Here is a 13,711-nt window from a genome sequence, read left to right as displayed (position 1 = left end):
AACCTGCTAAAATTTAGAGATCGGGCATTGACTCTATTTTTTGCCAAATTTATTATATACTAAGTGAAAAAATTCCAAAAGCTTTAAGCACCTGGTATTCCTAGGCGGTCTTTCAACCAAGTACTAACCAGACCTAAACCTGCTAAGATTCAGTGATCGGGCATTGACTCTTTTTTATTTTTTTTGCAAGATTATTATATAATTCGTGAAAAATATCAAAAAATTTAAAGCACCTGGTATTCCCAGGCAGTCTCCCATCCATGTACTAACCTGGCCCAAACCTGCTTATATTCAGAGATCGGGCATTGACTCTATTTTTTGCCAAATTTATTATATAATAAGTGAAAAAATTCCAAAAGCTTTAAGCACCTGGTATTCCTAGGCGGTCTTTCAACCAAGTACTAACCAGACCTAAACCTGCTAAGATTCAGAGATCCGGCATTGACTCTTTTTTTTTTTTTTTGCAAGATTATTATATAATTCGTGAAAAATATACAAAAATTTAAAGCACCTGGTATTCCCAGGCAGTCTCCCATCCATGTACTAACCTGGCCCAAACCTGCTTATATTCAGAGATCTATATTCATTGACTCTATTTTTTGGCAAAATTATTATATACTAAGTGAAAAATTTCCAAAAAGCTTACAGCACCTGTTATTCCCAGGCGGTCTCCCATCCAAGTACTAACCTGGCCCAAACCTGCTTAGCTTCTGAGATCAGACGAGATCGGGCATAGCCAGGCTGGTATGTCCGCAAGCGAAGATTGCTGCAAAGAGAAGGCTATTTAAAGATCAGCCAATCTACTCGCCAGTACATTATATGAGTAGGAAAGAAAACCCAAAAGCTTAAAGCACCTAGTATTCCTAGGCGGTCTCTCATCCAAATACTAACCAGACCTAAACCTGCTAAAATTTAGAGATCGGGCATTGACTCTATTTTTTGCCAAATTTATTATATACTAAGTGAAAAATATCCAAAAATTTAAAGCACCTGGTATTCCCAGGCAGTCTCCCATCCATGTACTAACCTGGCACAAACCTACTTATATTAAGAGATCGGGCATTGACTCTATTTTTTGCCAAATTTATTATATACTAAGTGAAAAAATTCCAAAAGCTTTAAGCACCTAGTATTCCCAGGCGGTCTTTCAACCAAGTACTAACCAGACCTAAACCTGCTAAGATTCAGAGATTGGGTATTGACTCTTTTTTTTTTTTTTTTTTTGCAAGGTTATTATATAATTCGTGAAAAATATCCAAAAATTTAAAGCACCTGGTATTCCCAGGCAGTCTCCCATCCATGTACTAACCTGGCCCAAACCTGCTTATATTCAGAGATCGGGCATTGACTGTATTTTTTGGCAAAATTATTATATACTAAGTGAAAAATTTCCAAAAAGCTTACAGCACCTGGTATTCCAAAGCAGTCTCCCATCCAAATACTAACCAGGCCCAAACCTGCTTAGCTTCCGAGATCAGACAAGTTTGGGCATAGCCAGACTGGTATGGCCGTAAGCGAAGACTGCTGCAAAGAGAAGGCTATTTAAAGATCAGCCAATCTACTCGCCAGTACATTATATGAGTAGGAAAGAAAACCCAAAAGCTTAAAGCACCTAGTATTCCTAGGCGGTCTCTCATCCAAATACTAACCAGACCTAAACCTGCTAAAATTTAGAGATCGGGCATTGACTCTATTTTTTGCCAAATTTATTATATACTAAGTGAAAAATATCCAAAAATTTAAAGCACCTGGTATTCCCAGGCAGTCTCCCATCCATGTACTAACCTGGCACAAACCTACTTATATTAAGAGATCGGGCATTGACTCTATTTTTTGCCAAATTTATTATATACTAAGTGAAAAAATTCCAAAAGCTTTAAGCACCTAGTATTCCCAGGCGGTCTTTCAACCAAGTACTAACCAGACCTAAACCTGCTAAGATTCAGAGATCGGGTATTGACTCTTTTTTTTTTTTTTTTTTGCAAGGTTATTATATAATTCGTGAAAAATATCCAAAAATTTAAAGCACCTGGTATTCCCAGGCAGTCTCCCATCCATGTACTAACCTGGCCCAAACCTGCTTATATTCAGAGATCGGGCATTGACTGTATTTTTTGGCAAAATTATTATATACTAAGTGAAAAATTTCCAAAAAGCTTACAGCACCTGGTATTCCAAAGCAGTCTCCCATCCAAATACTAACCAGGCCCAAACCTGCTTAGCTTCCGAGATCAGACAAGTTTGGGCATAGCCAGACTGGTATGGCCGCAAGCGAAGATTGCTGCAAAGAGAAGGCTATTTAAAGATCAGCCAATCTACTCGCCAGTACATTATATGAGTAGGAAAGAAAACCCAAAAGCTTAAAGCACCTAGTATTCCTAGGCGGTCTCTCATCCAAATACTAACCAGACCTAAACCTGCTAAAATTTAGAGATCGGGCATTGACTCTATTTTTTGCCAAATTTATTATATACTAAGTGAAAAATATCCAAAAATTTAAAGCACCTGGTATTCCCAGGCAGTCTCCCATCCATGTACTAACCTGGCACAAACCTACTTATATTAAGAGATCGGGCATTGACTCTATTTTTTGCCAAATTTATTATATACTAAGTGAAAAAATTCCAAAAGCTATAAGCACCTAGTATTCCCAGGCGGTCTTTCAACCAAGTACTAACCAGACCTAAACCTGCTAAGATTTAGAGATCGGGTATTGACTCTTTTTTTTTTTTTTTTTTTTTTGCAAGGTTATTATATAATTCGTGAAAAATATCCAAAAATTTAAAGCACCTGGTATTCCCAGGCAGTCTCCCATCCATGTACTAACCTGGCCCAAACCTGCTTATATTCAGAGATCGGGCATTGACTGTATTTTTTGGCAAAATTATTATATACTAAGTGAAAAATTTCCAAAAAGCTTACAGCACCTGGTATTCCAAAGCAGTCTCCCATCCAAATACTAACCAGGCCCAAACCTGCTTAGCTTCCGAGATCAGACAAGTTTGGGCATAGCCAGACTGGTATGGCCCTAAGCGAAGACTGCTGCAAAGAGAAGGCTATTTAAAGATCAGCCAATCTACTCGCCAGTACATTATATAAGTAGGAAAGAAAACCAAAAGGCGGTCTCCCATCCATGTACTAACCTGGCACAAACCTGCTTATATTCAGAGATCGGGCATTGACTCTATTTTCTGCCAAATTTATTATATACTAAGTGAAAAAATTCCAAAAGCTTTAAGCACCTAGTATTCCTAGGCGGTCTTTCAATCAAGTACTAACCAGACCTTAACCTGCTAAGATTCAGAGATCGGGCATTGACTCTTTTTTTTTTTTTTTTTTGCAAGATTATTATATAATTCGTGAAAAATATCCAAAAATTTAAAGCACCTGGTATTCCCAGGCAGTCTCCCATCCATGTACTAACCTGGCCCAAACCTGCTTATATTCAGAGATCGGGCATTGACTGTATTTTTTGGCAAAATTATTATATACTAAGTGAAAAATTTCCAAAAAGCTTACAGCACCTGGTATTCCAAAGCAGTCTCCCATCCAAATACTAACCAGGCCCAAACCTGCTTAGCTTCCGAGATCAGACAAGTTTGGGCATAGCCAGACTGGTATGGCCGTAAGCGAAGACTGCTGCAAAGAGAAGGCTATTTAAAGATCAGCCAATCTACTCGCCAGTACATTATATGAGTAGGAAAGAAAACCCAAAAGCTTAAAGCACCTAGTATTCCTAGGCGGTCTCTCATCCAAATACTAACCAGACCTAAACCTGCTAAAATTTAGAGATCGGGCATTGACTCTATTTTTTGCCAAATTTATTATATACTAAGTGAAAAATATCCAAAAATTTAAAGCACCTGGTATTCCCAGGCAGTCTCCCATCCATGTACTAACCTGGCACAAACCTACTTATATTAAGAGATCGGGCATTGACTCTATTTTTTGCCAAATTTATTATATACTAAGTGAAAAAATTCCAAAAGCTTTAAGCACCTAGTATTCCCAGGCGGTCTTTCAACCAAGTACTAACCAGACCTAAACCTGCTAAGATTCAGAGATCGGGTATTGACTCTTTTTTTTTTTTTTTTTTGCAAGGTTATTATATAATTCGTGAAAAATATCCAAAAATTTAAAGCACCTGGTATTCCCAGGCAGTCTCCCATCCATGTACTAACCTGGCCCAAACCTGCTTATATTCAGAGATCGGGCATTGACTGTATTTTTTGGCAAAATTATTATATACTAAGTGAAAAATTTCCAAAAAGCTTACAGCACCTGGTATTCCAAAGCAGTCTCCCATCCAAATACTAACCAGGCCCAAACCTGCTTAGCTTCCGAGATCAGACAAGTTTGGGCATAGCCAGACTGGTATGGCCGCAAGCGAAGATTGCTGCAAAGAGAAGGCTATTTAAAGATCAGCCAATCTACTCGCCAGTACATTATATGAGTAGGAAAGAAAACCCAAAAGCTTAAAGCACCTAGTATTCCTAGGCGGTCTCTCATCCAAATACTAACCAGACCTAAACCTGCTAAAATTTAGAGATCGGGCATTGACTCTATTTTTTGCCAAATTTATTATATACTAAGTGAAAAATATCCAAAAATTTAAAGCACCTGGTATTCCCAGGCAGTCTCCCATCCATGTACTAACCTGGCACAAACCTACTTATATTAAGAGATCGGGCATTGACTCTATTTTTTGCCAAATTTATTATATACTAAGTGAAAAAATTCCAAAAGCTATAAGCACCTAGTATTCCCAGGCGGTCTTTCAACCAAGTACTAACCAGACCTAAACCTGCTAAGATTTAGAGATCGGGTATTGACTCTTTTTTTTTTTTTTTTTTTTTGCAAGGTTATTATATAATTCGTGAAAAATATCCAAAAATTTAAAGCACCTGGTATTCCCAGGCAGTCTCCCATCCATGTACTAACCTGGCCCAAACCTGCTTATATTCAGAGATCGGGCATTGACTGTATTTTTTGGCAAAATTATTATATACTAAGTGAAAAATTTCCAAAAAGCTTACAGCACCTGGTATTCCAAAGCAGTCTCCCATCCAAATACTAACCAGGCCCAAACCTGCTTAGCTTCCGAGATCAGACAAGTTTGGGCATAGCCAGACTGGTATGGCCCTAAGCGAAGACTGCTGCAAAGAGAAGGCTATTTAAAGATCAGCCAATCTACTCGCCAGTACATTATATAAGTAGGAAAGAAAACCAAAAGGCGGTCTCCCATCCATGTACTAACCTGGCACAAACCTGCTTATATTCAGAGATCGGGCATTGACTCTATTTTCTGCCAAATTTATTATATACTAAGTGAAAAAATTCCAAAAGCTTTAAGCACCTAGTATTCCTAGGCGGTCTTTCAATCAAGTACTAACCAGACCTTAACCTGCTAAGATTCAGAGATCGGGCATTGACTCTTTTTTTTTTTTTTTTTTGCAAGATTATTATATAATTCGTGAAAAATATACAAAAATTTAAAGCACCTGGTATTCCCAGGCAGTCTCCCATCCATGTACTAACCTGGCCCAAACCTGCTTATATTCAGAGATCGGGCATTGACTCTATTTTTTGCCAAATTTATTATATACTAAGTGAAAAAATTTCAAAAGCTTTAAGCACCTGGTACTCCTAGGCGGTCTTTCAATCAAGTATTAACCAGACCTAAACCTGCTAAGATTCAGAGATCGGGCATTGACTCTTTTTTTTTTTTGCAAGATTATTATATAATTCGTGAAAAATATCCAAAAATTTTAAGCACTTGGTATTCCCAGGCAGTCTCCCATCCATGTACTAACCTGGTCCAAACCTGCTTATATTCAGAGATCGGGCATTGACTCTATTTTTTGCCAAATTTATTATATACTAAGTGAAAAAATTCCAAAAGCTTTAAGCACCTGGTATTCCTAGGCGGTCTTTCAACCAAGTACTAACCAGACCTAAACCTGCTAAGATTCAGAGATCGGGCATTGACTCTTTTTTTTTTTTTTTTTGCAAGATTATTATATAATTCGTGAAAAATATCCAAAAATTTAAAGCACCTGGTATTCCCAGGCAGTCTCCCATCCATGTACTAACCTGGCCCAAACCTGCTTATATTCAGAGATCGGGCATTGACTCTATTTTATGGCAAAATTATTATATACTAAGTGAAAAATTTACAAAAAGCTTACAGCACCTGGTATTCCCAGGCGGTCTCCCATCCAAGTACTAACCAGGGCCAAACCTGCTTAGCTTCCGAGATCAGACGAGATCAGGCATAGCCAGGCTGTTATGGCCGTAAGCGAAGACTGCTGCAAAGAGAAGGCTATTTAAAGATCAGCCAATCTACTCGCCAGTACATTATATAAGTAGGAAAGAAAACCCAAAAATTTAAATCACCTAGTATTCCTAGGCGGTCTCTCATCCAAGTACTAACCAGACCTAAACCTGCTAAAATTTAGAGATCGGGCATTGACTCTATTTTTGGCCAAATTTATTATATACTAAGTGAAAAAATTCCAAAAGCTTTAAGCATCTGGTATTCCTAGGCGGTCTTTCAACCAAGTACTAACCAGACCTAAACCTGCTAAGATTCAGAGATCGGGCATTGACTCTTTTTTGTAAGATTATTATATAATTCGTGAAAAATATCCAAAAATTTAAAGCACCTGGTATTCCCAGGCAGTCTCCCATCCATGTACTAACCTGGCCCAAACCTGCTTATATTCAGAGATTGGGCATTGACTCTATTTTTTGGCAAAATTGTTATATACTAAGTGAAAAATTTCCAAAAAGCTTACAGCACCTGGTATTCCCAGGCGGTCTCCCATTCAAGTACTAACCATGGCCAAACCTGCTTAGCTTCCGAGATCAGACAAGATCGGGCATAGCCAGGCTGTTAAGGCCGTAAGCGAAGACTGCTGCAAAGAGAAGGCTATTTAAAGATCAGCCAATCTACTCGCCAGTACATTATATAAGTAGGAAAGAAAACCCAAAAGCTTAAAACACCTAGTATTCCTAGGCGGTCTCTCATCCAAGTACTAACCAGACCTAAACCTGCTAAAATTTAGAGATCGGGCATTGACTCTATTTTTTGCCAAATTTATTATATACTAAGTGAAAAAATTCCAAAAGCTTTAAGCACCTGGTATTCCTAGGCGGTCTTTCAACCAAGTACTAACCAGACCTAAACCTGCTAAGATTCAGTGATCGGGCATTGACTCTTTTTTATTTTTTTTGCAAGATTATTATATAATTCGTGAAAAATATCAAAAAATTTAAAGCACCTGGTATTCCCAGGCAGTCTCCCATCCATGTACTAACCTGGCACAAACCTACTTATATTAAGAGATCGGGCATTGACTCTATTTTTTGCCAAATTTATTATATACTAAGTGAAAAATATCCAAAAATTTAAAGCACCTGGTATTCCCAGGCAGTCTCCCATCCATGTACTAACCTGGCACAAACCTACTTATATTAAGAGATCGGGCATTGACTCTATTTTTTGCCAAATTTATTATATACTAAGTGAAAAAATTCCAAAAGCTTTAAGCACCTAGTATTCCCAGGCGGTCTTTCAACCAAGTACTAACCAGACCTAAACCTGCTAAGATTCAGAGATTGGGTATTGACTCTTTTTTTTTTTTTTTTTTTGCAAGGTTATTATATAATTCGTGAAAAATATCCAAAAATTTAAAGCACCTGGTATTCCCAGGCAGTCTCCCATCCATGTACTAACCTGGCCCAAACCTGCTTATATTCAGAGATCGGGCATTGACTGTATTTTTTGGCAAAATTATTATATACTAAGTGAAAAATTTCCAAAAAGCTTACAGCACCTGGTATTCCAAAGCAGTCTCCCATCCAAATACTAACCAGGCCCAAACCTGCTTAGCTTCCGAGATCAGACAAGTTTGGGCATAGCCAGACTGGTATGGCCGTAAGCGAAGACTGCTGCAAAGAGAAGGCTATTTAAAGATCAGCCAATCTACTCGCCAGTACATTATATGAGTAGGAAAGAAAACCCAAAAGCTTAAAGCACCTAGTATTCCTAGGCGGTCTCTCATCCAAATACTAACCAGACCTAAACCTGCTAAAATTTAGAGATCGGGCATTGACTCTATTTTTTGCCAAATTTATTATATACTAAGTGAAAAATATCCAAAAATTTAAAGCACCTGGTATTCCCAGGCAGTCTCCCATCCATGTACTAACCTGGCACAAACCTACTTATATTAAGAGATCGGGCATTGACTCTATTTTTTGCCAAATTTATTATATACTAAGTGAAAAAATTCCAAAAGCTTTAAGCACCTAGTATTCCCAGGCGGTCTTTCAACCAAGTACTAACCAGACCTAAACCTGCTAAGATTCAGAGATCGGGTATTGACTCTTTTTTTTTTTTTTTTTTGCAAGGTTATTATATAATTCGTGAAAAATATCCAAAAATTTAAAGCACCTGGTATTCCCAGGCAGTCTCCCATCCATGTACTAACCTGGCCCAAACCTGCTTATATTCAGAGATCGGGCATTGACTGTATTTTTTGGCAAAATTATTATATACTAAGTGAAAAATTTCCAAAAAGCTTACAGCACCTGGTATTCCAAAGCAGTCTCCCATCCAAATACTAACCAGGCCCAAACCTGCTTAGCTTCCGAGATCAGACAAGTTTGGGCATAGCCAGACTGGTATGGCCGCAAGCGAAGATTGCTGCAAAGAGAAGGCTATTTAAAGATCAGCCAATCTACTCGCCAGTACATTATATGAGTAGGAAAGAAAACCCAAAAGCTTAAAGCACCTAGTATTCCTAGGCGGTCTCTCATCCAAATACTAACCAGACCTAAACCTGCTAAAATTTAGAGATCGGGCATTGACTCTATTTTTTGCCAAATTTATTATATACTAAGTGAAAAATATCCAAAAATTTAAAGCACCTGGTATTCCCAGGCAGTCTCCCATCCATGTACTTACCTGGCACAAACCTACTTATATTAAGAGATCGGGCATTGACTCTATTTTTTGCCAAATTTATTATATACTAAGTGAAAAAATTCCAAAAGCTATAAGCACCTAGTATTCCCAGGCGGTCTTTCAACCAAGTACTAACCAGACCTAAACCTGCTAAGATTTAGAGATCGGGTATTGACTCTTTTTTTTTTTTTTTTTTTTTTGCAAGGTTATTATATAATTCGTGAAAAATATCCAAAAATTTAAAGCACCTGGTATTCCCAGGCAGTCTCCCATCCATGTACTAACCTGGCCCAAACCTGCTTATATTCAGAGATCGGGCATTGACTGTATTTTTTGGCAAAATTATTATATACTAAGTGAAAAATTTCCAAAAAGCTTACAGCACCTGGTATTCCAAAGCAGTCTCCCATCCAAATACTAACCAGGCCCAAACCTGCTTAGCTTCCGAGATCAGACAAGTTTGGGCATAGCCAGACTGGTATGGCCCTAAGCGAAGACTGCTGCAAAGAGAAGGCTATTTAAAGATCAGCCAATCTACTCGCCAGTACATTATATAAGTAGGAAAGAAAACCCAAAAGCTTAAAGCAACTAGTATTCCTAGGCGGTCTCTCATCCAAGTACTAACCAGACCTAAACCTGCTAAGATTCAGAGATCGGGCATTGACTCTTTTTTACAAGATTATTATATAATTCGTGAAAAATATCCAAAATTTTAAAGCACCTGGTATTCCCAGGCAGTCTCCCATCCATGTACTAACCTGGCCCAAACCTGCTTATATTCAGAGATCGGGCATTGACTCAATTTTTTTGGCAAAATTATTATATACTAAGTGAAAAATTTCCAAAAAGCTTACAGCACCTGGTATTCCAAGGCGGTCTCCCATCCAAGTACTAACCAGGCCCAAACCTGCTTAGCTTCCGAGATCAGACGAGATTTTTTTTTTTTTTTTTTTTTTTTTATTATTAAAAAGCTTTCAGTTTTAAGTACATAAAATACATTTTCTTTTACAAGTTGTAAAACACTTTTTTCAAACAAGCATTAAAACCTTTAACAATTTCTACTCATTTTCCATTTTTCAGAACAGCATTTTACATTGGTAGCTTTATCTTCACCGTACTCAAGATATGACGTACCTCTGATGTCATAAGGCTATCAAAACCATCCACATTATCCTCCATTTCCAAGTAACTGCACAGTATTTGTAAATACTCCTCCAATTTACTTTTGAATAGCATCCATAGATTTACTTTAGACTTCTTCTATTTCACAATGTTTCTTCTACTCCATATTGAGTACTTCGCCAATGCCAATATTACATTTATTACTTTCCTATTTTTACATTTAACATTTATACCAAACATCATTATTTCATTCCAATTAATTTCTTCTTCCCCAACATTTCCCATTAACATTGGCACAATTTTCTTTAAAATTACCATCAATTCTTCAAGTTCTGTACAATTTAAAAACAAGTGTAAAATTCCTTCATTCTTTTCCTCACACACTTTACATAATGCATTCTGTGCCATTCCAATTTTATACAACCTCATTTCTGAAAAAATCACGTTTTGTCTTATATAATAATCAAGACATTCTACTTTGGTGTCTAGATACTTCCAATTAATATTACTCCATATCTTATTCTCATCAATTCCAGGAAATATATTTTGCCAGAATTGGTTTGCTATTGGTTTTCTAAAAATTTAATCTCTAAAACAAATATAAAACACTTTCAGAGCACATAATTTAAAATCCAAATGCATTTCCCCAACTTTTACTAAAACCTCCATATTGTTATCTTCCTTTTCTTTACTCTCTATTCTTTTAATCAATTTTTTTTGGTATTGCTTGTTTTAAATCTTCATATTGTTTTTTTAAAGTAGTCATCTCATAATCCTCTTTTGCCTCAACCATAGCATCCACTACTACTTGTACTGGCAAAAAGCCTTCTTTTACTTCATATAAAACATCCTTAACTTTTTTAATCCCAACCTCAAACCACTGTTTATAAAAAACCTCTTTGTTTTTCAACAAAATATGTCTATTTAAAAACAAAGGTTGATTTAAAAGCACTTCTCTTCCTTGTGGGTTAAGAGAAACATGTGGTAAAAAATCAATCCATGCCCCTAAAACTTCTTTATAAAAATCCGGTATCCCCTTTATGCTTCTTTTCTTCAGTTTCATCCACAAAATATCATCTTCCAGCCCCATACCTCCAAATTAATTTAGAAAATATTTCATTATTATTTTCCAGTCACCCTTATTCTCTTCATTTAAATATTTCTTTACTAATTTAATTCTCATGCTTTTTTTTCCTTTGCTCTACGTCCATCAATCCAACACCTCCCTCCTCGATTGGTCCGATTAGCGTATCATAGGCTATTCTCGAAGGCTTGCCATCCCATAAAAAGTTTAAAATACATTTTTTTAATCTCTTTTCTGCCCACATTTGTATGGGCATTACTGATAACGCATACCACATTTTGGATAAAAGTAAGGTGTTTACTATTAAGACTTTCCCTTTCAAATTTAAATTCCTTTGCTTCCAAAAAGCTAATCTCCTTTCCATTCCTCCCAATATCTCCTCCCACATCATATTCCCACTATTCTTCTCATCTTTCCCAAAGATTATCCCTAAAATTTTCATGTGCTCTTCTTCTTTAAAAACAAAACAAGTTGGTAATATTTTGGCTTCCCCAATCCTCATGAACACAGTTTTTTACACATTCACCTTTGCTCCAGAACCTTTACAATATGTTTGCACAGTCTCTATTGCTTTACTTATGCTATCCACATCATTCACTATTAAGGTTGTATCGTCAGCATATTGAAAGATTTTTTGCGCTTCTATGTTACCTCCAATTTTTATTCCTTTAATATCTATATTTCTTTGGATAGCAATCCCTAAGGGCTCTGCTACCAAAGAGTAAAGTTGAGGTGACAACGGGCAACCTTGTCTAATTGATCTTGTAATTTTAAAAGCATTTGTTAAAAACCCATTGCACTTCATCTTACTCATTGCTCCTTTATATAAAACTTTAATCCACTTAACAAAATTCTCTCCAAAACCAATTTTCTTTAGAAAATCAAATAAAAACTCATGTTCCACTCTATCAAAAGCTTTTTCCAAATCAAGACTAATAACATAACCACTTTTCTTTTCAGCTTCCGTGTAACTTATCATGTCTCTCACATTATTAATCGTATCAGTTATATCTCTTCCTTTAACAGCATATGCTTGGTTTGTTTCAATTAATTTTGGTAAAATATCCTTCAATCTGTTTGCTAAGATTTTAGCTAAAATTTTAAAATCACTGTTTAACATTGTGATGGGTCTAAAATTATTTAAAGCTGCTTTGTCTCCTCTCTTTTTATATATAATTTTCACTAAACCCATCCTCATAACTTGTGTCACTTCATCCTTCCTAAAAATGTCCTTGTATATTTCTTTTAAAATTGGTATTAACTTATCTTTAAAGGCCTTATAAAACTCATTTGTTAAACCATCTACTCCTGGACTTCTCCCTCCTTTTAATTGCGATATTGCCATTTCAATTTCTTCCTGTTGTATCTCTTTTTCCCCTACTTCTTTGTCATGCTCTTCCAATTTTAATGTGATATGTTCTAATAAAAACTCTTTCTTTGTTTTATCTATTCCTTTTCCATTAAACAAGTCTTCATAATAGTCCTTTATTTCTTTAAGTATTTCTTTTGTGTTTCCTTGACTCTTATCCAATCTTTCCCTATTATTTCTTTTATTATGTCTGCTTTTCCCCTACTTTTTTCTAAATTGAAAAAGAACTTGGTACATTTTTCCCCTTCCACTGTATACCTCGCTTTACTTCTTATGATAGCACCTCTGCACTTTTCTTCTTCTATTTAACTTAATTTTTCCTCCAACATTACTATCTTTTGTAAATTACTTCTTTCTTTACTTAATTCCTCCTTTAAATCTTTTCTCACTTTTCTTTCCTTCATTCCTTTCACCCTCTGTATTAAATTACTATACTCTATTGAATATTTCTTTATATCATACTTTATATTGTCCCACCAAATTCTTTTGTCTTCTTTATACATTCTATTTTCTTCTCTATTTTCTATTAGTCTTTCTACACCCATCCTATAATCTTTTTTCCTTAAAATTCCTGAATTTAAAACCCATACCCCAGGACCTCTCTCAAATTCCCTAAAATCCATCTGTACAAACAAAATTTTATGATCACTCAAAGTTGTCTCTTTGTAATACACTTTTTCTACATATTTTCCCAAAGCGCTTTTGAGCAGATTTGGGCTTGATTTCACTTCATTTGAACAGAAGCACTATTTCAACATTACTGGACTCAGAAAGCTGTAAACTGACAATCTTGATCATTGAAGTCCTAACATTAGTTTTTGTGCATATAACTTCTAACACATTAAAAACTGTCTTACAGCATTGCAGAAAACATTGTACTTCATAAGACATAAGCTTGTTTCAGTTTGGCAAGATTTGCACTGAATACTGAATGAAACAGCTTCCTCTAATAGAGAGAAAAGCTTTTAAGCAGATTTGGGCTAGATTTCACTTCATTTGAACAGAAGCACTATTTCAACATTACTGGACTCAGAAAGCTGTAAACTGACAATCTTGATCATTGAAGTCCTAACATAAGTTTTTGTGCATATAACTTCTAACACATTAAAAACTGTCTTACAGCATTGCAGAAAACATTGTATTTCATAAGGCATAAGCATCTTTC

The 13,711-nt window shown here is 36.0% G+C and overlaps 2 non-coding genes and 10 pseudogenes across 2 annotated transcripts; all 12 read right to left on the bottom strand.

Moving 5' to 3' along the window:
• Nucleotides 1-639: 639 nt before the first annotated feature.
• Nucleotides 640-758, bottom strand: LOC127936163 (5S ribosomal RNA). The gene has a single exon (XR_008148226.1). It is a non-coding gene; the product is annotated as a 5S ribosomal RNA (ribosomal RNA).
• A 639-nt stretch (nt 759-1,397) lies between these two features.
• LOC127936917 (uncharacterized) lies at nt 1,398-1,516 on the bottom strand (annotated as a pseudogene).
• Nucleotides 1,517-2,154: 638 nt separating this feature from the next.
• Nucleotides 2,155-2,273, bottom strand: LOC127937228 (uncharacterized; annotated as a pseudogene).
• A 642-nt stretch (nt 2,274-2,915) lies between these two features.
• Nucleotides 2,916-3,034, bottom strand: LOC127937451 (uncharacterized; annotated as a pseudogene).
• Nucleotides 3,035-3,512: 478 nt separating this feature from the next.
• LOC127936916 (uncharacterized) lies at nt 3,513-3,631 on the bottom strand (annotated as a pseudogene).
• A 638-nt stretch (nt 3,632-4,269) lies between these two features.
• Nucleotides 4,270-4,388, bottom strand: LOC127937227 (uncharacterized; annotated as a pseudogene).
• A 641-nt stretch (nt 4,389-5,029) lies between these two features.
• LOC127937450 (uncharacterized) lies at nt 5,030-5,148 on the bottom strand (annotated as a pseudogene).
• Nucleotides 5,149-6,181: 1,033 nt separating this feature from the next.
• LOC127936045 (5S ribosomal RNA) lies at nt 6,182-6,300 on the bottom strand. Its single transcript, XR_008148215.1, has one exon. It is a non-coding gene; the product is annotated as a 5S ribosomal RNA (ribosomal RNA).
• Nucleotides 6,301-6,790: 490 nt separating this feature from the next.
• On the bottom strand, nt 6,791-6,909 carry LOC127936846 (uncharacterized; annotated as a pseudogene).
• A 917-nt stretch (nt 6,910-7,826) lies between these two features.
• Nucleotides 7,827-7,945, bottom strand: LOC127936914 (uncharacterized; annotated as a pseudogene).
• Nucleotides 7,946-8,583: 638 nt separating this feature from the next.
• LOC127937226 (uncharacterized) lies at nt 8,584-8,702 on the bottom strand (annotated as a pseudogene).
• Nucleotides 8,703-9,344: 642 nt separating this feature from the next.
• LOC127937449 (uncharacterized) lies at nt 9,345-9,463 on the bottom strand (annotated as a pseudogene).
• Between the last annotated feature and the right edge of the window lie 4,248 nt (nt 9,464-13,711).

The sequence above is a fragment of the Carassius gibelio genome, chromosome A19, assembly GCF_023724105.1.
Source record: "Carassius gibelio isolate Cgi1373 ecotype wild population from Czech Republic chromosome A19, carGib1.2-hapl.c, whole genome shotgun sequence".
NCBI lineage: Eukaryota > Metazoa > Chordata > Actinopteri > Cypriniformes > Cyprinidae > Carassius > Carassius gibelio.
The sequence above is the reverse complement of the archived record's forward strand: the minus strand, read 5'-3'. Positions and strand labels throughout refer to the sequence as shown.